Here is a 27,551-nt window from a genome sequence, read left to right as displayed (position 1 = left end):
AAAAAAGAGAGTCTACACTGGGGTAACCCACAAACTGTGTGGCCCACCAAGCCAGAACCACCCAACGCATTCTTTTAGTCACAGAACAGAAAGCCTTAGGCAACAGAAGCAAAATTTCTGTTTAAGGTCACAGGTTTCATGGGTGTTGTGTTAGGTTTTTTTTGTTTGTCTTTCTTCCTTTCTTTTTCTTTTCCTTTTTAAAACATGGTGGTGAGAAGTATGCAAATTCTTATTTGAAGAGAGATAAATAAATAAAGCAAGGAATTCCAACAGTTCCCAGGGGAAGATATGAATGACTTCTTGGAGCTTTGGGTGGTCCACGGACTTAACTCCATAATGTGGGTATTACAGGAACAGACGTGTTGGAAATCTACTAAAGCAAGGATTACAGTGAAGGATTGTTGGTGTTACTACTAGATCACTGCTTTCCTGGTATTCCTAGAGGGTCTTCCCAGGCTAGTGGGGAGTCACCTGCCTATGGAATGATGACAAGTCCCTCCTGTCCCAGCACCTCTTCTCCTGATTCGTGTAGAAGTCAGGAGCTTGCCTTCCTCGAATCAGTTGGGGCTTTATAGCTCCAATTCCCAATCCCAAACTTCCAATGCTTAGGCTGGGCTATCACCTATCCTGGGTAAAATAATATGTACCAGGGTAGTGAGGCTACATCAGTAGTAGTCCTTGGAAAAGCCACTTAATCTGAATACTTATTTCGAAAGAATTGTGAGTTATCTGCACAACAGCCTCCTTTGGGAACCTATAGAACAAGGACCCACATCAATGGAAAAGTTATCTCAACCAAGTTATCCCATTTTGAGCAGAAAAAAGTATGTCTACCCATTGAGCAGAAACAGTAGGCAGTTCATTGTTCCATTCACAATGTCACTAAAATATGCCACCCATCTCTGACTGCCAGTCATCACACAAGGAGCACCAAGGGGGATGGATCCCTGCAGAGTGCATCCTTCTTGTCTTCTCATTTAAAAGACTGGCTGCAATACGTAGAGGTTACTTGACTTAATATTTCTTTCAAAACAATAACACAACTGTCAAATAGGGCCTACAATGAGCTACTCTTATATAATTGTAGCCCCAGTCAAAAAACTTGATACTCCACATGCTGCACTGGCTCCGCCCCTGGTAGCGATGAGTAGGCGCCGAGTCTGGGTGTGGTGGCCCACACCTGTAATCCCAGTGCTGGGGAGGCTGAAAACAAGAGGATCTCTACGAGTCTCAACCACACAGTAAGACCCTGTACCAAATACATTAAAAAAAAAAAAAAAACCTTGATACTAGCCTAAAAAGCTTCATCATCAGCAAAAAAGTTAGACTTATAATTGTTAGGGGATTTCTTTTGGGAATGATTGCACAACCTGTGAACTTATCAAAAACCGTACACATTCAGGGTACAAAGTAAATGTGCATGAATAACATCTTAAAGTTGTTCTTATAAAAAGTTTTAATGACCTCCATTACCTTCTCCAGTCCTCAAAATTATAAAAATTCTAGGTTGAACATCCAGGATTCTCTTCAAAAAACTTTCAAAAGAAAAAAAAAAAAAATTAACAATCTATGCTTTAAAAATGCAATGACTTCGTTATATTTTAGAGATTTTTTTTATTTAGCTATTTCTCTATTATACCCCATGTCTGATGTGAACTGGTTGAAAATAACTGCTGCTCACTCCCACTCTCACCCCACCTCTATACATGAGCCAAGAGCTATTCAGAGATGCCCATCCAGGCATCTGTAACCAAGGATGACCCTTGGTGACTTACATGTACAGTGTAGGAGCCACGCCTCGAGACTCAGCGTTACCATATCAACACTCTGTCAAAAATAACCTGGAGACATTGAACAAGTAGGTAAGATTAATATTTCTGAGCATCCACTCTGAATCTACCGGAGTGAAGGGGGGCAGGGGACCCCTCCACCCCCCGATGCTGCATGAGCAATGAGCCAGTTATCCATGGCCAGTGAAGAGCTATCTCAGTTCATAAGAGCAGCTGGTTGTACAAACATACACATTTTCCCTGAAGCAGAAGAACATATTAATGTCTGAGAAATTGTATCACAGAATACAAAGGCATTGGTTTAAAATAATTCCCTCTGAATGACTGCAGAACTAGAGAGGTAGAGCCCTCTTGCTCATTTTTACATCACGGAATATGGGAATACGACAGAAACCTTAGCAACAGCAGAATACCAACACCCATCCAACTTCCTTCCAGGTTAAAAGGGGTATCAGACTAAAAATCCGTAGCACCCACAAGTGCTGAGAAAATGGACTGCTTCTATGAATCTACAACTTCTCCTTTAAGCACTTGATTATTTCTTCAAACAATAGTCTTTCAGCAGCAAAGATGGACTTTGACAGAGAAATATAACAACATTCAATTCTCATTGGGAAGAAGAGCCCACAGAGTACCGTTTCTCCTCATCCAAATTACCTATAGCAGATTGGCTTTGTCTAGAAAACAGAATTTTATATATGTATTTATTTTTGGTACCAGGAATCAAACTCAGGCCTTGTACTTGCCAGGCAGGTGCTGCGTCCCTGAGCTAAATCCTCAGCCTGAGCATTTTAAATACACATGGACATTAGGCAATGGGACCATGAGTACTCTAATGACCGAGGGTTGTTTTAAAATAAATCTTGGCGACACTGCAAGAAGCATAAGTGAAAATCCTTGAGGGCTGGCATAAAGCAGGCAAGCCTTTATACCTGGGGCACTGACCTAACTGGCCTTAAAGGAAACAGTCTGGGCAGGCTGAGGGAGAACAGGCGTTGCGCCCCTCTCTCCAGGATTGAGTCAGCCCCCAGCACAGCCTCTCCAAGCCGCGTCCTGCAAACGTCTCTTTGTGTAGCTGTGCTGATGCAATCGATGGCAGTCATCACCTAGTTCCCCCCACAGAAAGATTCTCCTCCAGCCTGACCCCTTTAGGCGCTGGCTATGAGAGAGGGGGGGCTCAACAGCTCTATTACTATTTTTCAGTAACTTTGAAAATTTGCATCTCAACACTACCCACTTACTTTGGAATTAAGGATTAGTAGGGTAGAATTTTCATTTTGCCTATATACACTTGAGCGCTGGGCACTGGTGTACAATCAATAAATGTTCCACGAATAAATACACAGGACGCAGATGTGAAGCAGGTCCCTGCACAGCTTCGAGACCTGACCTTTAACCTCAGCAAGCTGCTCTTTGACCCCCAGGGCCTTAAGGAGAGTGAACACTCTGACAGTGGTTAGCTTCACTAGGATTTGTGTAAAGGCAGTGCAAGGATTAGTTTTTTACCATGGATAGAAGACAGCAGTGAGAAGTTCTTTAAAACTCCAGCTCGCTGGGCCTAATAAGTCCTAACAAGTTGCCTCTCATTTTATCTTGCATGCCCACTTTCCTCTCTAATTGTCATTCTCCTTGTACAGCACCAACGCCAACCCCCTGCGACTCTAGCCGAAAAAGAGAGCATTTGGAAACCTGCAGAGTACAAGGATCATCACACGGAAGCCTGGGGCAAGAGCCTAGGACAGAGATTTTATCAGACCAATTCTGGAGAGAGCTGGGGCAAGCCAATAATCTCCCTCAAGGTACATGCCTGACCAAGGAAACATGCCTGATGCGTCACAAAAGCAGCTCTTGCTACTCACAGAGCTTGTCACCAAGGAAAAGACCATGGCAGACTGAGCGAGGGTTTCACCTCCAACCTTAGCCAAGTTCTCTCCTGTCTTAATCTTCTTGCCATGGGGACAAAATGCCTGTCACCTGCCACTGAAAGGAAGCGAGGTTTATTCTGGCTCCCATTTCAGCCCCCAGTTGGCTAAATCCATGGCAGAACACCAAGGCAGCACAAGGATTAGGGGCAGAGGAGAGCTGCTTGCAGCACGGTGGCAAGGAAGCAGAGAGTGAAGGGAGGAGTGGAAAAGGCAGAGACCCTTCCAGGCCACACTTGCAGTGACTCCCCACTTCTGACCAGGCCCCACCTCCTCACTGCCCACTTAGCTACAGATTCGCAAGTGCACTAATCCACCAATGAGTAGAGTACCCTCATGACCCAATCCCGAACTGTGATTTCATGAGGCTTGGAAAGAAGGGTCTACTATAAGCCATAACATTTTGTCCCAAACTCCCCAAAGACTCAAGCATGTCTCTTTAGGCAAAATACATCTCATCTACTTCTAAGAGATGCCAAAGCCCTAACATGGCATACTGAGAAGGTCAATTCCAAAGTGTCCTTTGAGATGCTTAGTGGTGCGCTCCCAGAAAAAAAAAAAAAAAAAAAAAAGTTGAACACTGACAACATACAGTGGCATGGGATAAACCCCTCATTTCAAAAAGGAAGGACAGACTGAAGGAAAAAAATCAGACCAAAGCAAGATGAAAAACCAGCAGGGCAACCACTGAAGCCTGTAGTTCCCTGTCTAGCACCTGAGGCAAGATACAGTGAGATTTGAATTTCAAAAGGCTTGGGCAGACCTCCCTACAATATTGCTGGTCCAGACAGCCCTGCAGGGTTCCCTCTTGGGTTGGCTTTGCTCAATGCTTATGGCTTTCCTCAGACACCCCAAGTTGCTGGTTTCTCCAACTATCTGGGTTCCACAGTCTTCTTCTGCCTATTGGGCTTCACTCTCATACCTTCATGCACTGTCCTCTGGCAAGCACCCTTCCTCACTTTCCAGGCCTTCAGAAATCTGGGTAGAAGTTTCCGCGACCCACAACTTGCATTCCACATGGAATGAAAATCAGTACTGCGCAGATGGGGTCAAGGTCGGCCACCAGCTTCAGCAGTAGGCAAGCCCTTTTACGAACGTCATGGTTGCAGAGGCCCTCAAGTGCCTATATGGTTAAAATCCAGGAAACTCGGTTCCCTTGAGTTTTCTTCTCAATGTGAAGTGTTGGACATTTCTCTTTTTTAAAATATTTATTTATATTTGGTACCATGAACCAAACCCAGGACCTCATGTTTGCCAGACAGGTGCTACACCACTGAACTATGTCCCTGGCTCACTTTCCTATCACTTTTCCACCATGAAAAGTCTTTCTGATTTCAGAAGTGCTCTGACTTCTCTGCCATGTCCCTCAGCCCATGTCAACTTAACTTGGAGCAAGTTGACTATGGGCTGAAATGTAAGCTAAAATAAAGCTTTTCTCCTTTTACTTGCAGGTGTTGGGTATTTTAGGCCCATGATGAGAAAAGTTACTGACAGATTTTGGTACCAAAACAATGAGGTGATTCCTGCGATGCTGCCTGACATCATGTTCAAGGCATGGCACACAAGAAGCAGAGAGAGCAAAAGGAGGAAGAGGGAGGGGAGAAAAGGCCTTTTTGGGGCATACTCCCAGTGACCCCTACCTCTTCTGACCAGGCCCTACTTCCTATCAACCCATTTACAACCTCATCAGTGGACTACTCCATTAAAGAGTATAGTACACCCTTGATGTGCTCACCTCCCAGGAGCCCCACCTATGATTACATGATACTTTGGGGACATCTAGATATAACCTGTGACACAACCCTCAGTGCTACTTCACTCATGATATGAGAATGAACTCATGATAAATGAATGACTGAGCACTAATTATTGAACTAGAAAAATAAAAATAGAATAATCATTTCAATTCAAAAGTTGCCAGTCAAAGATGCAAATCTGCAACAAGTTTAGCAGATACCCAGCAACAGGGCTCTAAAGCTCCTTGATCACATGGACAGTCTAAAGGGGTTGGGATGTGGGAGACCAGGGAGGATCTTTCCTTAGAAATAATTATGCAATGACTCCACCACAGCTACTCAACCTCATGAGAGAGGCTTATCTGAGAGCTTGAAAAGACTGGACAGGTTTCTGATCCACACCTGAAAAATAAAAATGCTGAGAAAGAAACTGACCTGTGCCTCAAGGAAGCACATGAAGCAGAGGCTGCTGCTGTGTTGGGGTCAGTCTGCATGTAGACAGATGTGTGCTTCCGACAGGTCAGAAGTAGACAACTCACAGCATAGGGCAGTGAATGGCCTTAGATCTTCCGTTATAAGGTGAATCAGAAGAACAGAACAAAAAGGGCAGAAAAGCCCACTGCCTGGTGCAGAAGCAAAATCCAAATGTCGGCACTTGACCTTCCTTAGGGAACTGCATTTCTCACATTCTGAAGGTGGGAAGTCCTAGGCTGGCTAGACAGCATGGTGAGCTCTCCCCTGGGCTGTAGATGGCCACCTACCTTTGTTTTCACAGTCTTCTTCTGCACATGTCCATGTCCCGATATCTCTAATGAGGATACTAGTCACAATGGATGAGGTCTGACCCATATAACCTTGCTTAGTTGTCTCTGTAGAAGCAGCTCTAAATAATCATATTTCAAGGTAGTAGGAATTAGGACTTCAACATGTGAATTTTGGGGCACACAATTCAACTCACAGCACCTCCATAGAGTTCCCTAGAGCAAGACTCAACTCAAAATACCTGTCAGACAAGAAAGAGCATGCCCTCTCTAGCAGTAATGTCAGTCAAGTAAGAACTCTCTTGTCCCTCTCATTTCTCCCTCCTACCCCACCACTGACCCACATTCCCAGGCCTTTTTCATTTTTAATTTTAAGAGAGGGTTTTGCTAAGTTGTTAAGTTATCCAGGCTGGGCTCTCTAAAGAAATCACAAATCATGACAAGAAGATTTAGGAGGCATGATAATAGGTGAAGTACAGAAAGAGGAAAGGAAAAGCTACAAGAGGTGATCAAAATAAATGAATATTTAATATAAAAATGTATTACTGCAAAAGATACAATGCTATTAATCTCCCTCCTAGCTTCAAACACACTTAGCCCACCATTCTTGCCACTTGCTCGAGGAGCTCTGGAACTCCTCTTCATGTTTCTTTGGAAGATGTGATCAAAACCAAGGTGTCTGCTGCCGCTGAGTGCCGTCCATCAGGAAGGCAGGCTCACCTAAGCACCACGCTGGCTCCCACCCACCGGATTCACTAGAGCCCACACTGTAAGACTTCTGGTTATTCCCTACCACCAAAGTACTGTGGAAGGTAAATGTTTTGAATCAATTCAGGACAACGAAGCAGGCAGGACAGCAAAACCAAGACACTCATGAAAGCAGATTTTCAAACCTGTTTCAGAAAGGGGCAAGAAGGAAGATATAGGTGCATTCAAGTTGGGGGAGGGGTTTATTTTGAGAAAGATTAACAGCAATATGTCTGTGACTGTATAATTTTGAAAATGTAAAACATTTACTGTTTCAATTACAACTTTGCATTGAACTCAAATTTTAATTCTACTGTTATTTGACATTGGTAAATCTGGGCTGGGATGTAGGCTGGTGGCACATTGCTTGTGAAACCTGCTTGAGTCACTGCGTCAGCCCTCAGCACTGGGAAAAATAAAAGAAAGTGGACAGTGTAACTTCTAAATGAAACATACTGTATTAAAACTGACTAATGAACTTTGTCATTTTCTGTTTTGTTTTGTGTTGGGGTTTTTGTGGTACCAGGAATTAAATGAAGCAGGGCCTCTGCTCAGACCTACCCTCCCAGCCCTTTTTTTCTTTTTTATTTTAAGAGAAGGTTTTGCTAAATTGTCCAGATAGGTCTCAAACTGGTGATTCTCCCACCTCGGCCTCCCAGCTGAGGTGCCACCACACCCAGATGAATATTTTTAAATCTAAGAATAAGGGCCCTGCAGATCATTCGGCAGACTATACGGCTTGCTTAGGCGGATTGGGGGGTGGGTGGGGTGGGCGTCAATCCTTGGCCTGCCTTGCCAGCCTGCCTCTGGGGCGAGCTGAGAGGGCGATTGAGACGGGGCATGGTGACACTTGGGAGACTGAAAACAGGAGGATCACTACGAGTCCAGTCTGTGTAGTGAGACCCTGTAGATTCCATACTAAAAATTAAAAAAAAAAAAAATCTAAGAATAAATTAAATCTCAGAGAATTCAGATTTCATCCAAAGGCTAAGAATATCGGAACTTTACCTTCAGACAATAGGACATAAAACAAAGCAGCTTTATAATTACACATTATAAATCTTATTTATTCACCAAAACACATAGGAATAAATGAATGAATAAATGAATGAATGGACAAGCAAACTTCATGGAGTATTAAATATGGCCTAGATGGTTTCATACATGTTATCTCTTCTATAATTTCACTAAAACGCAGGTTTATATAAAGATTATCAGATAATAAAGAAGTTAGAAAACACATGAGGTAATGACCATACTAATTACTTTTATTTGATTGTTATATTATAGGTACATAATCAGAAGATCACACTCGGCCAGGCTAAGTGGCCCATGCCTGCAATCTTAGCTATCTGGAAGGCAAGACGGCAAATTCCAGGCCCAGCTTCATCAACTCAGCAATACTCTATCTCAAAATAAAGACACAAAATGGGCTGGTATTAAATTCCGAGGTACAATGCTCACCTCGCATGATCCCAAGTTCAAATCCCAGAACCACCTCCCCAGGAACAGAATTCTACTGTATACAGTAAATATTATGTGAATTAAATTTTTAAAGTTTTAATTAAATTTTAAAGGAGAAAAAATGATAAAGCAATAGTTTCACTTTTGTAATGAATCCTTTGTAGGATACCATCTCACATTTTTCCAAAGAAAACAAATATGCACGTTCTTTTAAAACCATAAATGTCATTCAGATTTTGTATCACAGTAACGGTGTAGTGAAACTCTTTTGAGAACATGAGTCCCCTCTACTCACAACTTGCCTTTAGCCGAGGGATGATGTATCTCCTGAGGACCAAATATATCCTTCTTCCTTGAGAACAAAACCCGCCCTCAGCCAGAGCAGATCTTGGTCCATGAATCAGCCGAGCTAGCAGCACTAATATAAAATTGGCCATGGCTCTGGCAAGATTACTATCTGGTCTGTCAAATCTGCTACTCACATGCTTCAATGAGCCTAAAAAGAAACCCCAAGGTTACCTCCTGCCCTAAATCCATCCAATTTAACAAGCACAGACTTAATCAAAACAAGCTACCCATGGAATATAAAAATCAGTCTAGGACTAAGAAGCCCCATGCAGCTGTCTCTTCTACTGAGACTATTTTAATGATCTCTAAAATATCCTCTCTACTATAAATTTATTTTTGATGTTCATTTCAATATTGCCTTCCGTACACGCCTCTGAAGAGAAAAGTTGCCCTGAATGTGCCCGGTACTCCATCCTGAAAGGCCAGGCACAGGAAGGCGCTGGGCCTAGACGCGCGTTCCTCCAGCTCCTTCAAGCCTTTCCTTGAACTTCACTTATCTTGAGAACAAAAGAACATATGAAGTACAGATCCAGTCCTCAAGTGTTACCAGAAAAAATGCAAAACGATGTAGCCATTGTGGAAAGAAGTCTGCAATTTCTCAAAAAGCTAAATAGAAATTATTAAAAGTTAAATAGAATTGTGACCCGGGGGTTCCATTCCTATGCAGCTAGCTAGAAGGAGCATAACTTTTCTAGTGCATGTATGTAAAGGCAGTATTTACGACTGCCAAAAAGTAGAACAACTGAAACAGCTTCTAAATAAACAAACTATGGCAATTCTATATAAAGAAATACTACCTAGCAATAAAAAGAAATGGAATACACAGATGTGTGTAGCACTGTGTGTAGCACTGATACACAGCTTTAAAACACCATGCTAGGGGCCAGGGAGATGGCTCAGTGGAATAAGCGCTTCCCTGGCAAGAGCAAAGGTCTGAGTTCAACCCCCGGTTCCTCCAAAAAAGAAAAAAAAAAACAAAACACCATGCTAAGTAAAGCCAGACTGTGGAGACTATATAAAGTGTGACTCCGTTTCTGTGACATATGTAGGAAAGGCAAATTTCCAGAGAAAGAAGAGGATTAGCGATTATCTGGAGCCAGGAGTGGTGACGGGAAGTGACTGTAAATAGCACAAGATATCTTCCTAGAAGGAGAGAAATGTTCTAAAACCAGAGCAACGATGGGATGGTTGCACCACTCCATCAAATTACAACAACTGTTGGTGTGCACACTAAAATCAGGGACATATTACAGCAGGGTGTAACTAATACCTCAGAGAAGCTAGCTTTAAAAAGATAAAATAGAAAAAGTCAAAAGAAAGACCATATGTGAGGTATCTGGTTATAAAAACTATCTCTCGTGTGAGTGATAGGCTCAATCCATGGTTATATTTAATCTCTTTCTTTCTAGAAAGATTTTTATTGCAAGAAGTTGGCTTGGCACATATTTCATCTGCTTTTTTGACTCCATTTCAAAACGGGGTCAACATAGATCCTCCACATTCTGCAATACTGGAAATGTCATCTATAACGATCACTGTGGTTCCATTTGGCCTGCTACATCTTTTTACCCAGGCATTTAGTAACTCACTTTTCAGAATAAGAAACACAAAAATAAGCCAATAAAAAGGATTCTGTGATGCTGATGCCCCAGGATCAGGAAACACTGGGTGCTCAAGGACCCCAACTATTATGTGTGGACATCATTCAATGGGGTTCAAACAATGCTGCTTCTCCTCTCCTGCCCAATAGGATGGGACTGCCCTCCCTCTTGCAAGCAGCCCCCTTCTGCCCCTTTAGCAGCTCCTTCTGCTCCAGTGCTCGGTCAGCACAGCAAGGCTAGCCCTCTTTCCCGTCCTCCCTCCCCACTGCACTTCCACCCACAACCTTCCGGGGTGGCTGCTGGCCACTCCTGCAGAGGTGGACTGTGTCCTACCTAGAAAGCCAGAGAGAGAGGAGGAGGGAAGGGTGCAGGGGCTCACTCCACAGATGGCCGAAGCCCTGCTGTAGCCACATCCCTGTGGCATCAGATGTCAGGTCACATAAGCAAAGGTGCTCCTGTGAACCTAAAGCTAGTTCAACTGGGACTTCTGTCACTTGCAAAATAAGCATACAGACAAATACTTGGTTGCCTTGTCACCTAATGATTGTGCTGTCTTTCTTTTCAGAGGCCACAATAACAGAGGTGCTTAGAACATTGACAGCACAGTTGTAGCTTGCACTGTCTGTTCAGTCCAACTCTGAAGTCAAGAGCTAAATTTACTTCAGGAATCTACAGAAGTAGAATAGATACTCACTGGAGTCTAAATAAAATGAGTACAATAGATGGCCTATAGTGTTTCCTGCAAGCTAGAGAGAGCGTATTTGTCTTTCCTCATTTGGCTGTTAGCTGTTCCCTGGTCCAATCTGTCCTGGACCCTCATTCCTCATCCCCCCTGCCCACAGTACTCCACACCTTGCCTCTAGCAGAGGGGCAGAGTCTGCAGACAATCTTGCTAGCAATCCAGGTATAGGTCTTCACAGCTGTCTCCATTCTGACAATAAATTCCCTTTGGCTCTCCTATAGAAAGCAGGCCAACAATGAAAGCACAATAATCCCAATCAACTGGAAAGGAATACGGTATGAGTCTCAGTTACATTTCTTGCTGCTGAGACAAAACAACTGATACCCAAGGTTAAAGGAGAAAAGGCTTACTTAGGGCATGGTTTTGGTACATAATGGCTGGTTCTCAGGCAGAGCAGCACAGCAGAGGGGCACCACAGAAGAGAAAGTCCACAGCAGACAGGCAGGTGACAGGGAGCAAGGGACCTTAGCAGCTTCTTTCTGCCCCTTTTATATTCTATCTGGGCTACTGGGATTAGGGTGGTGTCAAACCAATCAATGGACTGATTTAGTAATCACTCACTTTTTTTTTTTTTTGCTCCGAATGCCTTCAGGGCAGGTTTGGCTGGCTTGAGTTGTAGGGATCGAACCACAGCAGCCTGAGCCTGACAGCTTTGGGGAAGCAGCCACTTAAAGAACTGAGCTAGGGCCAGGCCCCCAAAATCATTCACTTTTAATGCCAGCATTATACAATCTAGATTCAGCCTCCTCTGAAAAGGCCCCACCTATGATTACATGAGGCTTTGGGGACATCTAAATGTAAACCATAACACTACTGTAAAACCTTTTGAAATAAAAAGCTCCTGTTGCAGCTGGATCCAATGGAGACAAGTGTCTGGGGTCTGGAAATGGGGGACACCCCTGTCCCCTGCTGCCCAGGGCCTCGGCTCTGCGCAGCCAAAGGCATGTGAAGGAGGGGAAGAAGTTGCTCCTGCAGCTGAGTAGGGAAAACCTTCAAACCAGGAGGGAACAAGGAGAGAGGAAGAGCTGGGGAGCTTCCCTGGGGAGCAGGGGGTGACACTGCTGAGCCAGGCAGGGGGCTTCGAGGTCCAGCGACGACCTTCTGTGCACTGATCTTTGAATAGCAGTGAAGATATGAAATGCAAATGTGATCAGTCACCCACCCTAATGTACTCTCATCTAGAGAGATGCCTAACACAGTAATTCGCACATCAAGGCATCACTCCCAGGGTCCGTGCTAGCCTGGATTTGCCACATGACTGCCCTGGCAGTGAAAGCGAAGGCCTTTCAGAGCTTTTTTTCCATTAGAAGCTGCCAGCTGTTCTATGCCTGGGCTAGAGGGGGCCTAGAGTCTCCTCCTGGTGAGACTTCATTTAATTTCTGTTAAATGAATTTAAAACCCTGAACAGCCTAACTTTCCATTTTTAACCACTTTCTGGATTTAGGCATAAATAGCAAATAGTATTAACATGAAGGACTGAAAATACTTCTACTAATGTGACAATGATTTAATATCCTGAAGGTAAGGAGTCTATAATGTCTGCCATACATGATACGCATTGAATACCAACTAGGTGACAAGTATGTACACAGCTGATGCAACGCAACAACCCTTGTCTACGAAACCACCTTACTATTAGAGAAGACTGTGTAGATGAATTCACACACACAGAAGTAGAGATAAAGATTTGTACACAGAACCTCAAATATGCATTATGTCATGTATAATCAGGGTTTTTATTTTAAAGAGACAAAAAAAAAGATACAAAATTTGAAACAAGACAATAGGAAATTAACAATGGTGATTATACCGCATAGAGTTACATTCAAAGTAGTTGTTCAGCTTATCAGATATAGGCATGTGAGACCGATCAAACAATATAAGCAACGACTTTTCCTTTCAATGAACAGAAATTAGTAGTACAGTTAGCTTAGCTATCTGGTGTACATATAAACTGTTGTACTCTACAGAAATGCTTCAAAGCTACAGGTGAAATCCAATTATTTAGGCAGGTGCTGTCCAATACCGAAGCCATTAGCCACATGTGGCTATAAGGCTCTAAAAATGCGACCAATGTAAACTGAGACACATAGCAAGGAGAATTCAAAAATCTATTCAGAAATTAAGAATGTCAACTGCATCACAAATAAGCTTTGTATTAATTACATGATAGAAATGATAGTACTTTGGGTACACTTGAAAAAAATATAAATGTCATTGTTTTAAACTTTCTCTTGTGACTATGAGAAAATTTTAAATTACACTTGTATTAGCCTCCTTTGGGTACTGCATCTTTATTACAGAGTAATAATTTAGGTTTTTAATCTTTAAAAACTGTAACAGCATCTTAGAAAGTAGGATAAAAACTGAACAGAAAAACTATGTGCTACCAAACCTGACTGTTTATTTACTAAGTGTCATAAGATAAGAAACAAACTTAGTAAATACGAAAGTTAGATAACTGAAAGTTGTAATCATTTTTAATGGTACTAAGGAGTGAACCTTTGGACCAAGCTACATCCCCAGCCCTTCCCCACTTCTCTTCTTTCTTTATTTATTGGTGCTGAGCATTCAACCCAGAGCCTTCACCTCTAGCCCATTTTTTATTTATTTATTTTGAGACAAAGTTTTACTCTCACCAAGTCACTAAATTGTGCAGGTGGGGCTCGAACCTGTGATCTTCCTGCCTCAGCATTGGCAGTTGCAGGTATATGCTGCCAGGTCTGCCTTGAAGGTTGTAGTTTGGAAGAATCACTCTAGGAGGCTTAAGCAGGAGAAGTGAGTGTGAGCCAAGCTTGAGCAACTTAGCAAAACCCCATCTCAAAAATCAAGGCTGGGGATGTAGTTCCTTATGAAGGTCCTGGGTTCAATCCCCAGTACCATCAAAAAAAGAAGGAAAGAAAGATTCACTCTACTATGTGGAGAATAAAGGACAATTAGCCACCACTTGTATTCTACTTGGCACCAATAGACTCAATTATAACTTCATTATAACGCATGCCCAAAAAAGTCTGTATCTTTTTTTTTTTTTTTTTTTTTAATGCATTTAGTACAGGGTCTACAGGGCCTCATGATGTAGATGGGACTCATAGGGATTCTCCTGTTTTCAGTCTCCCAAGCACTGGGATTACAGGCACGCACCACCACACCCAGTCTTTTTTTTAATATATTAATTTTATTGAGAAAGAAGTAGCAATGAGACAGTTTCAGAACAGGTTAGGAGGACAGTTACAATAAGTAATACATTGCATATTGTTGTCTCTGCAGTAGTTATTCATAATGCATGATGTAGACATGACATCTTGTCTAAACACTACTAGTTCAAAATAGTCCTCATTGAACTAAGAGAAAGTAGCTGTATATCTATGCTAACTATTTTGCATATACAAATATATATATTTTTTCACTACAAAATGGTCCTTCATTTATATCCCCCTTTATTGTTTACATTTGTCAGAGATGGGTATACCATTATCATTCAAATATTGTAGGTACATGAATTCAGCAAAGTAATCTAATATAGTCCAGTAGTCTATAACAGTAGTGGGTTATCCACATAACTGGCAATGTCAGAAGTTGTTGACTTAAGGCGTTTACAACTCAATATATTAATATGGCTTTACTTTTTAATACCTCGTTTTTATACTTTTCTGCTGGATGGTTAAGACCATGATAAAGCAAGACCTATATAACAAGAAATGTAAGTTTTGTATCTGACAAGGTCAGTCAATTCCCCTCAGAATTTACCTTGAAACCCTGTACTGCACTTTGCAGATCCTTTGTCAGTGTCAGCCATGTGGATGAGTCACGGCCATTGCTTGACCAATTTGCTCTCTGTGAAAGCCTGAGAGAATGTTTTCTCTCCATGTAACTCTCCCTAGGCACACTCTACATCACCAATCACTTTCCTCTGTGGCCCCATAATCTCCTTGATCAGAAAATTAGGGACACAACTAAGTTACAGGATATACACCCAGTCTCAATCACTGTCTCAGCGTGCCCCGGGAGTGGGGCTGGCACAGCACACCGGGGATCAAGCCCCTGTCGCTGTGCTCTGCCTAAGCAGGTGCTTTAGTCCGCTGAGCTATCTGGCCGGCCCTAAAGTCTATCTTTCTCTTCCAATAGTTGGACAGTTCTCGAAATCACCAAGGATGAATGGACTTTCACGGTCCTTCACGCTAAGTATCATCATCTCCAGCTTCACCAAGATGTTACTGCTGTGTTTAGATTATGGATGAAATAAGATGCCTTCTTTGCAAAACTTGTTAATGCAATTTGGAATAAGCTGGTCATTAAAAAATGCAAAAACTTTTTTTGTCCACTAAACATAATACTGAGACTAATAAGAATAATAAAAGGAAAACTAGTGGCAAACCATGATGTGTTAGAACAACTTATGGACCACTCATCTTTATTGGTATAGATATAATAAAATAATCTTTTTGGCCAATATATCAGCAGCTCTTAAAGGTAGTTTGATGGACAACATACCATTTGCAATGGTAACTGTCAACAGTAGTTATGAACTTAATAAAATGCCAGGTTCATAGTTTTTATTTTTAAAATTGCATTATAAATTAGTATCTCATTTGAGGCCAGTGAGATAGCTCAGTGGCCTAAAGTGCCTGCTTGGACAAGCTTAGACAAGCATGCAGGGACTGAGGTTCAATCCCCAGCATCACATGCTGCACCAGCTTCCCCCACCCCACCCCACCCCACCCCCTGCAGCCCCAGTGGACTGAGCCCACCACAAAAAAATTAGTATTTCATTTAATCCTCATAACTACTTCAGAATTAAATGCTGTTATTATTATTTCCAGCTACTAGTTTAGTAAATTACAGGATGGAAACTTTGTGGTCTAAGCAGCATCACAGGGCCAGCCAAATAGCTCACTGGATTAAAGTGCCTGCAAATAAGCGCAGGGGCCAAGGGGTTCGATCCCTGGGCCTGCTCCTGCCCCCACCCCTGGAGTGCACTGAGAGGGCAATTGAGACTGGGCATGACGGGGCTCCCCTATAATCCCAGCTCTTGGGAGGACAAAAACAAGTGGATCACTATGAGTCCGATCTAGTAGTGAGACCCTAAACACCCTGTAGACCCTTCCCTAAAACACACACACACACACACACACACACACACACACACACACAAACACCTAAGTGGCACCAATTATCAATATAAGAAGTTAAATCAAACTGATGTGCAGTGTTTGAGCCCAACATGACACTAGGCTACATATTAGACAACATTAATAATTAAGAAGAGTCTAGATCAACAGAGTAATCTTTTAAGTACTTAAAAAAAAAGAACTAGTAGCTTTTAAAGACAGAGCAGTCCTCAGAACTGCTCTTGGCACATGGAGAGCTGCCTCCAGGAAATCTGAATGGACCAGTTCACAAAAGGCATTCCCTGGGGCTGCTGGCTCACCCTCCCACATCCCCACAAGAATGGGGCGGGGGTGGGGGTCTTTTATTTCGTTGTCTTCATCATAGGTGGAGTAGGTAGCTAACAAATGATTTTCATGAAATCAGGAGTAAAATCCTATTGGATATAACTATGCTAAAGTCAGTATCAGAAAAAATATTAAGATAGACAAGAGACAGGGCTGGTTTCACACTTGACTGAGCCGACCAAGTACTGACTGAAGTGGGGGCTCCCATGTTCTGGTCACAGTCGGGCAATGCACAATGTGGCATGCTCATATGCTTCCCTACCATTAGGAAATTCCTGTTTCAAAGCTTGTAGCTGGGTGTAGCAGCACAGCTCCGTAGTCCCAGCATTCTGGGCTGCTGAGGCTAGGGCATCACAAGTTTAGGCCCAACCTGGGCAATTTGGCAACTTAGTGAGACCCTGCTTCAAACTTTTAAAAAAATTTAAAAGGGCTGGGTATGTAGTTTAGTGTGAAGAGCTTGAGCTCATCTCTAGTTTAAAAAAAAAAAGAGAGAAAGAAAGAGAAAAAAAAATCATTCTATCTTGTGCAACTCTCCCCAAGCAGTAAAAAATGACATACTACAATTCTCCAAGACAATGAAAAGCACCGATATGATAATAAAAGTGGAATCTTAAAAATGCTGCCCAAAGGAACAAGAATAGGGCAGGGAGAATGGGTGATCCTCATTCTGGAAATGACATACAAAAGGGCCCACAGCAGGGCAGGTGGCCACCGGCCCCAGGAGATAGTGACAGGATAGCAGGAGCGGCTCCTTCTGTTTCTTTTGCCACAGTGGATATCAAACACCCCCTTTGCTGTCACGGGAATCCAGCGCCTTTTGTTCTGCGTGTGCACTCTACTCTGGGGTTATTTAAAAGCAAAAGGGAGAAAGCAAACTTCTTGGCAAATGAGGTGCAAACAAACAGAAACACAGTCATCAACAGATGGACAAAAAGACAGGCTGGAAACAGGTCTCACTGTCTCACGGGAGGGAATCGGTGCGCTTGGTCTGTCTGCCTCTTTCTAGCTTTTAAAGACAGAAAAGCAATAAGCAATTAAATGAGTGCATTCTCGAAGTTATGTAAAGTTGTATAGCATAAAAAGAATGTAATTACCCAGGAATTAATCAGACTGCTGACTAGATGTATAATGCTAGTGCAGAATGTGTTTTCCTTAATTAAAAAAAAAAAAAGAGTTTTCCTTAACAAGGTAAATTTAGACAGGTAGATGGGAAGTCTATGGACATCAATTATAATTTTTTGGGGGGTACTAGGAATCAAACTCAGGACCTTCGGCCTGCCAAGCAGGCACTTGTGACACTGGGCCACATCCCCAGCTCATAATGTTCTATGCTTATATTTTGTGAATTTTTTTCCCAACAACAACAAACTCATAGGAAAAACAAAATGATTTTTCCCCCTTGAAAGAGAAAAACTGTATCAGCCTCAAAGAAGAATCTAAGCATAATGTTCCTCTAAACAAGGATCCCAAGGTTCTGAGAGCACCTGAAGCAAATTCTAAACAAGATGCATGTGGATTTGCCTGAAGCAAGATGTGCTTGGAAAGAGAGCTGGACACTGCTCAGCGCCTGGCCTGGAGTGCAGTCCCCGTCACACAGGACACTGCCTTTGCTGGGGCTCTCGCCTGTTTTGGGAGGGGCACATCTTATTTTCCTTGGGGCTTTATTTCCTAAGGAAGAAAGAAAATGCAGCCTACTTTCCCTGAGCTTTCTGGCTCTCTGGCCACATCCTCACAAAACGAGGAGGCCGCCGGGAAGTACTGCTTCTCTCGGCAACGTGAGCCTGTCTGCGCTCCCTCATTTTTGATAAATGCTCAGGCACCAACACGACAGCTTTCACAAGAGATGTTCAAATTACTTGGACATGCTTGTCAAAGTAAGTGATTCAGCACAGAATCTGTTAACTCACTGACAAAACCTGACAAATGGGTGGTTACACCCCTCAGTCCGCGGACACTGGGGGCTTGGGTTCCTCGCCCTTTCCAGCCTTCCGGGCACTCCTCCATCCCATTCGCCTTACTGAGACTCCCAATTGTCACGCTACTTCTTCTAACTGAGGCTGTTTAATCTGAACAAGTCTTCATCTGCAACAATGATAATTAGCTACCTACTGTAAGACTTCCAATAACAGTTATCTGAGAGACAAAAAAGTATGTTCAGGGGCTTGTGGCTGCAAGCAGCCAAAACTAGGATTGCCTCTCATTCTGACCCTTACTCTCCTCCTCCAAGAGGTTATTTTCACCTTCCTTGACTCCACCTCCTCTGTAAAATGCTTTCCTCCCACCACTTGGTCCCCAGACCCAATAATCTGCCTTGTATCATTGCTGACTGCAAATGTGTCTTACCGCGGCTAAAACTCTAAGCACCTAAGATCACGAGTGCCATTCACCTAGGGGTCCATGAACATTCAATTATCTCAATGACACCTATACTCACAGGAAATCTGACATACATCAGACTACCTCTGACCTTACTCACTTGACAGCAAAATGCCAGCATCCCAGAAGGGGATCTGGTTAGCCTGGCTTGTTCAAAGAGTTTCCATCAGGCAAACTCTGCTACAAGCAGGTCTACATCTCTTTCAGCTTGCTTGCTTTCTCTCTCTCTCTCTCTCTCTCTCTCTCTCTCTCTCTCTCTCTCTCTCTTTCTTTCTTTGTATTTGGTACTGGGGATTGAAATCAGGGTCTCTGCATGAAGCTATTATCCCCAACACTTTTTAAATTTTTCAGACATGGCCTCACTAATTTGCTCAAGTGGGACTCAAATTTGTTCTTTTTGCAGCAATCTCCCGGAATTACTGGGCCTACAGGCATGTGCTACTGGGCCAGGCTCCTGCCTCAATTTTTGACCGCAGTGGCCTAAGAATGTCACCATAAACCCCAGCAGAAGTCGATGTGTGGTTGACAATGGCAGAGTCCTTAACTTTCCAGAGGAATGTTTTCCTCTGTGATAGCAAGCCTCCAGGTGGTTACAGCTCCCTGACTAGGAGAGGTGGTCCTGTCCTCCCTAGGGCCCCACTGGCTCCCTTCAGGCCTGGTCAGCCAGGGCAGGAGGAGTAAAATGGAGCACAAGGTAGAGGTAGTTCTCCTCTAGGCTGCAGTGGAAGGCCTACCTGTGAAACTAGAAGGACCCCTGAGCAAGAAAGAGATGCGTCTCCACTCTCTCCTGCAACAGGGAAGCCAGGAAACTGCTGATACCTGAAGGGCACAAGGAGACTGCAAGCCCAACTCCAGACCAAGTGATTTGTCACCTTTGTCCCCCTTGACCAAGCAGCTTAATGCCCATCCTCAGAATTTTTCAAGTCTCTGTGAAATAGTCACACCACAGTCACTTTTTATTACTTCTAAACAGTACTTCAGTGCATTCAATAGAAACAGTTCCTAAAAATGATTATGAGCATGTAGATTGGTTGATATGGCAACCGACGGCTGCTTTTCCAGCTAAGGATATAAAACTATCATTATTTTTCACTCAGATTTGCCAATGTCTCAAAACTGTGCTGAGGGACAGGGGCACACGATAGAAAATAGATCTTTTGTAACTAATCTTTCCCCTTGACAAGTAAGTTTTAAAAGTAAACTGGAGTTTTCTAGGTCCATTCAAAGTATGTTTTTAAGTTCCCAGTTGGGGCATTTTAATGAGGGTCAAAAGTGGCCTTCTATCACGGACTTCTATGAACCTCTTGGCCACATAGCGTTACCATAAGTCAAAGGCCTGGAACCTGCATTTAGACTCACAGGAGACTTGCAAAAGTGTGTAAGTCTGACTCAAAACTATTTCAGAATCATTACTAGGATGTTTACAGTTTGCAAAGTAGATTCCTTTTGGAGGAAAGCATTTTCTTGATGCCATCCCACTGTAAAAAATTAGTGTTGAGAGCCAGGGAGATGGCCCAGTGGAAGCACTTCCCTGGCAAGCACAAGGGCCTGAGTTCAATCCCTGGTTCCGCCAAGGAAAAAAATAAAAATAAAAAATCAGTGTTCAGGCCTTTGATCCATCCCCTGCCAAGCGAGCTTGCTAGAGCCTTCCTTCCTGTCCAAGGTTTTACTGTGTCAACCAGCAACAGCAGCTGGACAGACCTCATGCACCTGAAAAGAAATAGGTTTGGTAAGGCTGCTGCTAATTTTAGAATTATTCAGTACTTTAAAATAAAAAAAAAAATTAGATTGAGCAAACTGAATTAATCTAGATATCATAAGAAGATTGATTTTCCTTTCGTTGATATAATGCCCATAAGAAAAATTATGTTAGTATTTTAAAAGATTGGTATAAATTATTACAATGTAATAAGTGACAGTTCATATAGTAGATTATGAACTGCTTATGTGAGGCTACTTGATGGAAAACTTTGCATTCACTCAGTATCAAGTTAAGAAAAAGGCAGAGATCAAGTGCCTGTAATTTCTTCCACTATGTGGTAAGCTTCTTGCACTATAATCAACTTTCCTCACATTTGGATTCTGCTTATCTAGATGCATGAAGAACACCCAAACATTCATCCTTGCCCAAGGTGATCAACGGCAAAGGAATTATATGGCAAGACACTATAATTTCCAGAGTATGTCACTTATTATAGAAAGGGCTGGAGTAGACCATGGGTTCAAAGAGGCGAGATCTACCTCAGAAACCAAGAAGTGGAGAACAATTCAAAAACTTCCCTGAACTGTGGACAGGAAGGAAAGGTATATTCTTCTGCTACCTGTATCTTCCTACTTTTGCATTATTATTCAAATGTTTCATTTTTACTAGACAGCTATGACTAATGGCCACCATGAGAGACTGATGACCTTGGGGGTTATGAGTATGTAGCTCAATAAAAGTTGAATACCGATCATGTGACACGTACTGTCTTGGAATATAAAGTTGAAGACTGAGGCATGTTTCCTTCAATTAAACTCAAGAGTTTTTCATTGAGTTACTCTTTAAAATGTTAACTAAGCATACTGATACCCAAAAGTGAGTTTGATGTGTAAGACTAGACCAGTTTTTGTCCAGGGTAGTTAACTGGAGCTAGGAAATGTGCAGTTGATGAATAATCTTTCTCTAACTTAGGTCAAACCACCCATGATTTCCAACTCCTGGGTAACTATAAGCAAAGAGAAGAAATCTCATTAGATAGTGCAGTGGGTTAATAATAGTCGCATAATTCTATGCTTAGTTTTTCAACTTGAAGGTGAATTAATGCATGTTGACCCATACTATTCTGTTTTCTTTTACTATCTTTTTTTTTTTTTTCCAGAACCGGTCCTTGTGCTTGCCAGGGAAGCGCTTATTCCACTGAGCCATCTCCCTGGCCCCTCTTTTACTATCATTTTATTGTGGAGATTAAAATGGTCATACTTCAATACTTTCGTGATTTTTTTGTAAGGATATCACCAGTATCATATTCCTGTACTGTTAATTGGAGGAAAACCTATACCCCTTTCCTGATTACCTGCTTAAAATACAACAGAGAAGTTTTTGATGTATTTAGTTTTGTTTGTCAACTCCTCCACTCAGCATGCAAGGCAAAGAAAATTCAGTTAGCTTCTAGCAAAATAATGCACCACACCAGAGCAACGAATGTGTTCTGCACCGTGATCAGGTATCTGACAATATGACAGTACTTGGCACTTCTACGTATTTAGTACTTATTGGTTCTTCCTAGAGCTTTAGATTAGATCATCATTCTCCCTCTGCTCCCGCAACCACCCTCCCCTAAGACCACTCACAGATAGAGGCACAAAGTCAGGGCACTGAAGCGTGACCCCTTTGCAATGACACAGAAACACAGTTCTTGGAAATTCAATGCGCATGTTGCTAGAAACAGCTGCTGCCAGTCTGGACAGGTACTGCGCTGGGGTGGGGCCCAGCATCCCTTGGTTCTGTACCGTCCACATCTATAACACCAGAGAACTGGGCTACCACGAAAAGGAAATGTGAGTGTGCTACTAGGCATCCGATTACTTATACTTTTCTTTCAATTCAGAGTTAATGAATTGCTAGGTTAAAAAAAAAAAATCTAAAGGTGTAAACACTTCCTAGGATAAACCACATGGATTTAAATAGAGTGATTTCTTTATAGGACGTATGGGGATTTCTTTTAATGCTGTAAGAATCAGTAGGGAGTGTAGACGGGTGCAACCGCTGTGGAAATCAGTGTGGAGATTCCTAAGAAAACTAGGATTCAGGGTTCCATTCAACCCAGCTACCCCCCTTCTGGGCATTTTCCTAGAAGAATTAAAAACATCATACCACAGCAACATATGTGCACCCATGTTTATAGCAGCACAATTCGTCATAGCTAAGTCTTGGAAACAATCCAAATGCCTGTCAACCAAGAGATGGATAAAACAGATGTGGGTTTTGGGGTTTGTTTGTTTTTAAGACAAGATCTCCCCATGCAGTTCAGGCTGGCCTTGAACTCACTTCATATTCCAGGCTGGCCTTGAACTTGCATTGATCCTCCTGCCTCAGCCTTCCGAGTGCTGGGAATGCTACCATACCAGGCTAGATGTGGTATTTTTATACAATACAGTACTACTCAGCTATAACGAAGGATAAACTTGAGACTTTTATAGGTATTTGGATGCAACGGGAGACCATACTCTTAGGTGAAATAAATGCCCCACATGTGTAAACATCATTGTCTTGCTAGTACAAGAAGCTAAAAGTAAATAAGAGCCAAAATGTACAACAGATACTGGGAAACAGAAAGAAACTGTTCAAAAGGAAACAGAACATGGATGGGGGAAAGGAGAAAAGGAAGGGAAAAGAGAAAAGTTAAGATAGCTATGCTACTAATTTCTACTAGTTATTTGAAAAAAGTTTGTGTATATAATTTTTGATCAATGTTTCATGCCTATACCTTGTAATCTGAGCTACTACTTTGCAGATAACAATAAGCAATGTGTACTAACCACCGTCACTCTCCTATTATCTTGTTTTGAAGTTTTGCATCATTGTTTTTAGTATCTTTTCTCCTCGAAATACAAAAACAACCTGTAAATATGACATCTGGTGCTCTCAGTTACAGCTCTGTAGTAGCAGACACCAGTCGGATGCCCAACGTGCACTAAAAGAAAAACTCCAAGCAAAGAATCACAATGAAAAGCAATATTTTCCTTTGTTCATCAATAGCTGAGTACATAGTATGTGTCACCACTGCTCCAGACACAAGGGACCCAGCAGTGAACCAGAGAAGCAAAACCCTGTCTTTGTGGACTTATGTTCAAGCACAGAAAGAAAGGAAATACTAACACAAAATAGGTGGCGAAGTAGAAGGTGTAAGGGCCATGGAAGGAAATCTAACAAGAAAGAGGTATCAGGGCATCATGGAAAGGGTGTCTGATTAGGCTCACCCAGAAATGGGGCACAGCCACCAAGGAGCCACCTAGGGGAAGACCTCTCTAAGGAGAGCTACCAGCAAATGAAAAGGATCAGAGGCAGGTAGGTACCCAGCAGTTTGAAGGACTAACGAGGAAGCCAATGTGTTGAAATGCCTAAAACTCCTTCCAGTGCAAGGGGTCATCATTAATGGCAAAATATATTCCTAACACAGCCATGAATACACTTAGAGTAACTTTGGAAATGCTTCCTCAAATGCCTGAGAAAGGCTTTTGCATGATACCCCAAACCCAGCACAATGATTTGGTTTCACACTTCAACTTTATAATGAAGAGGCAGGCAGTTATTTAAAAACAAAAATGATAAAACAAAACTAATCCAGCCAACAAATATAATCTATGTTCCTCGAGTTTAAAACTGAGAAATGGACTTTTTCATTCAACTGATGACCAAGAGACATCCTATAAAAGGGGCCGGGGAGATGGCTCAGAGGAATAAGCACTTCCCTGGCAAGTGCAAGGGCCTGAGTTCAATCCCCAGTTCTGTCCCCAAAAAAGAAAAAACAGACATCCTATATAAATATTTCTTGAGGAATGAAGGAAATGGTAAAAGGAGCATTATGTCAACCTCACTATCTAGCAACTAATTGTGTAGCTGTGCAACACAGACACTGGTGCACAAGGAAATGGTCTCAGGATTTGTATTTTACCACTGTTACAATTAAAAAAAAAAAAGTGCAAATAATCTGTTCCTCAACAGACAAAGTGCCAGTAACAGTGAAAACCTGGCAACTCCAATTTTCTCTTGGCAAGAAAGTAGCTATACTATGACTTATTCATATACTAGAATTCTCTGTAGCAGCTAAAGTGAATAAAGACTTACATGTACCTCAAAAACATAATGGCAAATATAAAATGCAAGATATATATATATATATATATATAGAGAGAGAGAGAGAGAGAGAGAGAGAGAGAGAGATGATACACCATTTATGTGAAATACTAAGCACAAACTTGCATATAGTTTTGTGGATAAATAATACACAGAAGTACCAAAACATGGCTGGAAACTGTATGTATCAACTTCACATTAATAGCTCCCTGAGGCTGCAGGGGGAGAGGGTAAGATGGGAAAAAAATCTTTAAGTTACAGTTCATTTTTAATGAAGAAGGGTATAAGGAAATATAGAAATATTAGCATCTCTCAAACTTAGCTAGTAGAAAAATGGTTTACTACATATATTCTCTTTTTATGCAAGTTTGAAATATTTCATTTTTATTTTTATTTCAGAAGGGAATTTCCCACCACAGTCTATTAAATTCAAGGCCCAGTTGTCCTTAACTTGCAAATTCAGTTTCTTACTTTTAAGGCCCAAGGAGTGGGTGCTGAGGGTGTGGCTGCGCGGCAGACACTTGCTTAGCACAAGAGTGCCTTGGGTTTGATCTCAGTAACAATAACAAAAGCACAGGAGAATGAGAACAGTACCTGCCTCTAAGACTCTTTGAGAATTAGCAATCTAAAGATGGAATTTCACTGTCAGAAACACTATTCAAGGTGAGGCAATGTGTCACTCCCCCATGGGCCCCTCAGTGGCACAGCAGCCATTCTTCTTATTCAGGTTCAAAGAAAATAGCACTAAGACTTTTTTTTCAACTAGGTTATAACCATCATCACTACCGTCAGAGGGCTGGGCTGTAGCTCAGTGGTAAAGCACTTGCCTGGAAATCTGCAAAGCCTCAGCTAGATTCCATCTGTACCACTGTCCCTCCCTCCAAAAGTCATAAAACAAATTTAAGGGATGTAAATGTTTCAATAAATTCATTTAAGAAGTATCTCAGGCAGTGTAGATGATAAAAATTTCGGGACAGCCCAGCGGAGGACGCGTTTCTCACCCCAAGGGAGTTGAAGGGAGGGTAGGAGTATGGAGAAGAAAAGAAGAAGCAAGATACATCATGCAGAAATACAAATTCCCTACGAGGAATGTGATCATTATGTTTATCTAAAAATGTACTCCCAAAATTTAAAAACATATACAAAAAGAAAAAAATTTAAACTGAGTACTGGTTAAAATAATAAGAACTGAATATAGTGGAGATACAAGTGACCGCCTACAAGGCCAAGGAAATGAAGATCTCACTTGCTAGTTATTAAGAAAAGGTTATTAAACTATATCTAACAATAAAACTCCTGGTCACAGGAATGCATAGGGCCACCACGTGTGCACCACAGAAGCCAACTGAGCATCCCTATGATTCAGGGGCTCTTCAGCTCTGTTCAGACCTCAGGGAGGTGAGGACTCCTCCCTAAGTGAGCTTCTGCGAAGTCTCACTAATGGACAAAACCAAATCCCCTCTCCTCCAGACTTTTATGGCCTTGAGATCACATTCCGCAGATAAGAAGCAATCTTTCCCCATTCCGGACCACTCTCCACTTTCCAGAGCTCTCCCGGAAGGAAATCCCATTCAAATCGCCTAGGAGCCTACACTGCTGGGGAAGCCACAGGTCCCAGGACTGTGACTGAGTGCGCAGATTTGCTCCAATCCATCACAGGCTAGAGTCGCGCTGAGCTGGGCTCCTTAGACAAGAAAGGGGAGCCTGGATATCCTGCCTGTTCTCAGGTCCCCCCGAGGCCACTTCTGACCCCTTCAGGTATCACAGAACTCCATCTGCTGTAATCCCCGTCTGCTGCACCTCCAGGGTGAGACACACACACTCTGTTTCCATCCCCCACCTCCCCCAAAAAGGGGTTGCGGAGGCGCGCTGCAAACTGCAGAACCTAAACAGAGGACAAACTGGCCCAAGATGGTAGAGAAGACAAGGTAGAAGGAAAGGATCCCGTCCTCCCGGGCCGGGGTCGACGCACAGGACGCGCGCCCCTCTGAGCTCACAGCCACCCCAACTCCAGCATCCCTCCTCCCGGTCTTCCCAGAGCACGACGCGCGGGAAAGGACAAGGAGGGGGCGGGTTCGGGGGGGCGCGGGAGGCCCAGAGCGGCCTCGCCTGCGCCCTTGCGCCAGCCGCAGGGCTCCCCAAAGTCGGGAAAGGAACAATAGCGGACCCTGGGTCTCCGGAGCAAGCCAAAGTCCCGCGCTCGCGCCTCCCTCCCCAGCGTCTCCAAGTTCAGCCGGGAGGCGGGTCCGGCCCAGAAGCAGAGGCCAGGAGCCGGCAGGGCGAAGCAGGTGGGTCAGGGCGGACTCCAGCGCGCCCAGGCCGTCGGCCAGTGCCTGGTCATTCATTGCCTCCCGCGCTCCCTCCGCAGCCAGCCGGCCCTGCCTTCCCCATCCGGCCTGCAAGGGGCTGGGAACCGGGAGAAGCAGAGCGCCTGGTACTAACTTGGCCGGTCCCCACCATCCTCCTCCTCTTCTGGTCCCCAAATCCGTCCTGCGCGGGCAACCGGCGGCGGAGGAGAAGCGGCGGCGGGACCCTCGCTGCCGCCCCGCCCGGCGCCGGCCCCAGACACAAAGGCAGGGACGCGGCGGACCCCACGCGCAGCTTCCCAACTCCGCGCCGCGCTCTCACCCCATCGAGGTGGCCGCTCCCGGCCCCGCTGGCTGCGCCACGCCGCCTGCTGCTTCCTAGGAAAGCCCGGCCTCGGGCGCGCTTCCTGCTCCGCTTCCTGCGCCTCGTCCCTCCTCCTCCTCCTCCTCCTCCTCCTCCTCCTCC

The 27,551-nt window shown here is 43.3% G+C and overlaps 1 protein-coding gene across 7 annotated transcripts in view; it reads right to left on the bottom strand.

Moving 5' to 3' along the window:
* Positions 1-27,551, bottom strand: part of Rai14 (retinoic acid induced 14) — a 156,855-nt gene that overhangs the window by 128,558 nt on the left and 746 nt on the right. For 4 of the 7 annotated variants that reach the window (XM_023707463.1, XM_023707462.1, XM_023707464.1 and 1 more), the window contains exon 1: positions 27,408-27,533. The exons of 1 other annotated variant lie outside the window; for it this stretch is intronic. The gene's annotated coding sequence lies outside the window, so the exon portion shown is untranslated. Of the gene's footprint in view, positions 1-1,775; positions 1,842-9,176; positions 9,183-18,302; positions 18,314-27,407; positions 27,534-27,551 lie in introns of those variants that run through there. 2 more of the 7 variants (XM_023707459.1, XM_023707460.1) reach the window with 2 other exon arrangements.

Source organism: Octodon degus, unplaced genomic scaffold (assembly GCF_000260255.1).
Source record: "Octodon degus isolate 3935 unplaced genomic scaffold, OctDeg1.0 scaffold00293, whole genome shotgun sequence".
Classification (NCBI taxonomy): Eukaryota; Metazoa; Chordata; class Mammalia; order Rodentia; family Octodontidae; genus Octodon; species Octodon degus.
This window is presented reverse-complemented; position numbering and strand designations above follow the sequence as displayed.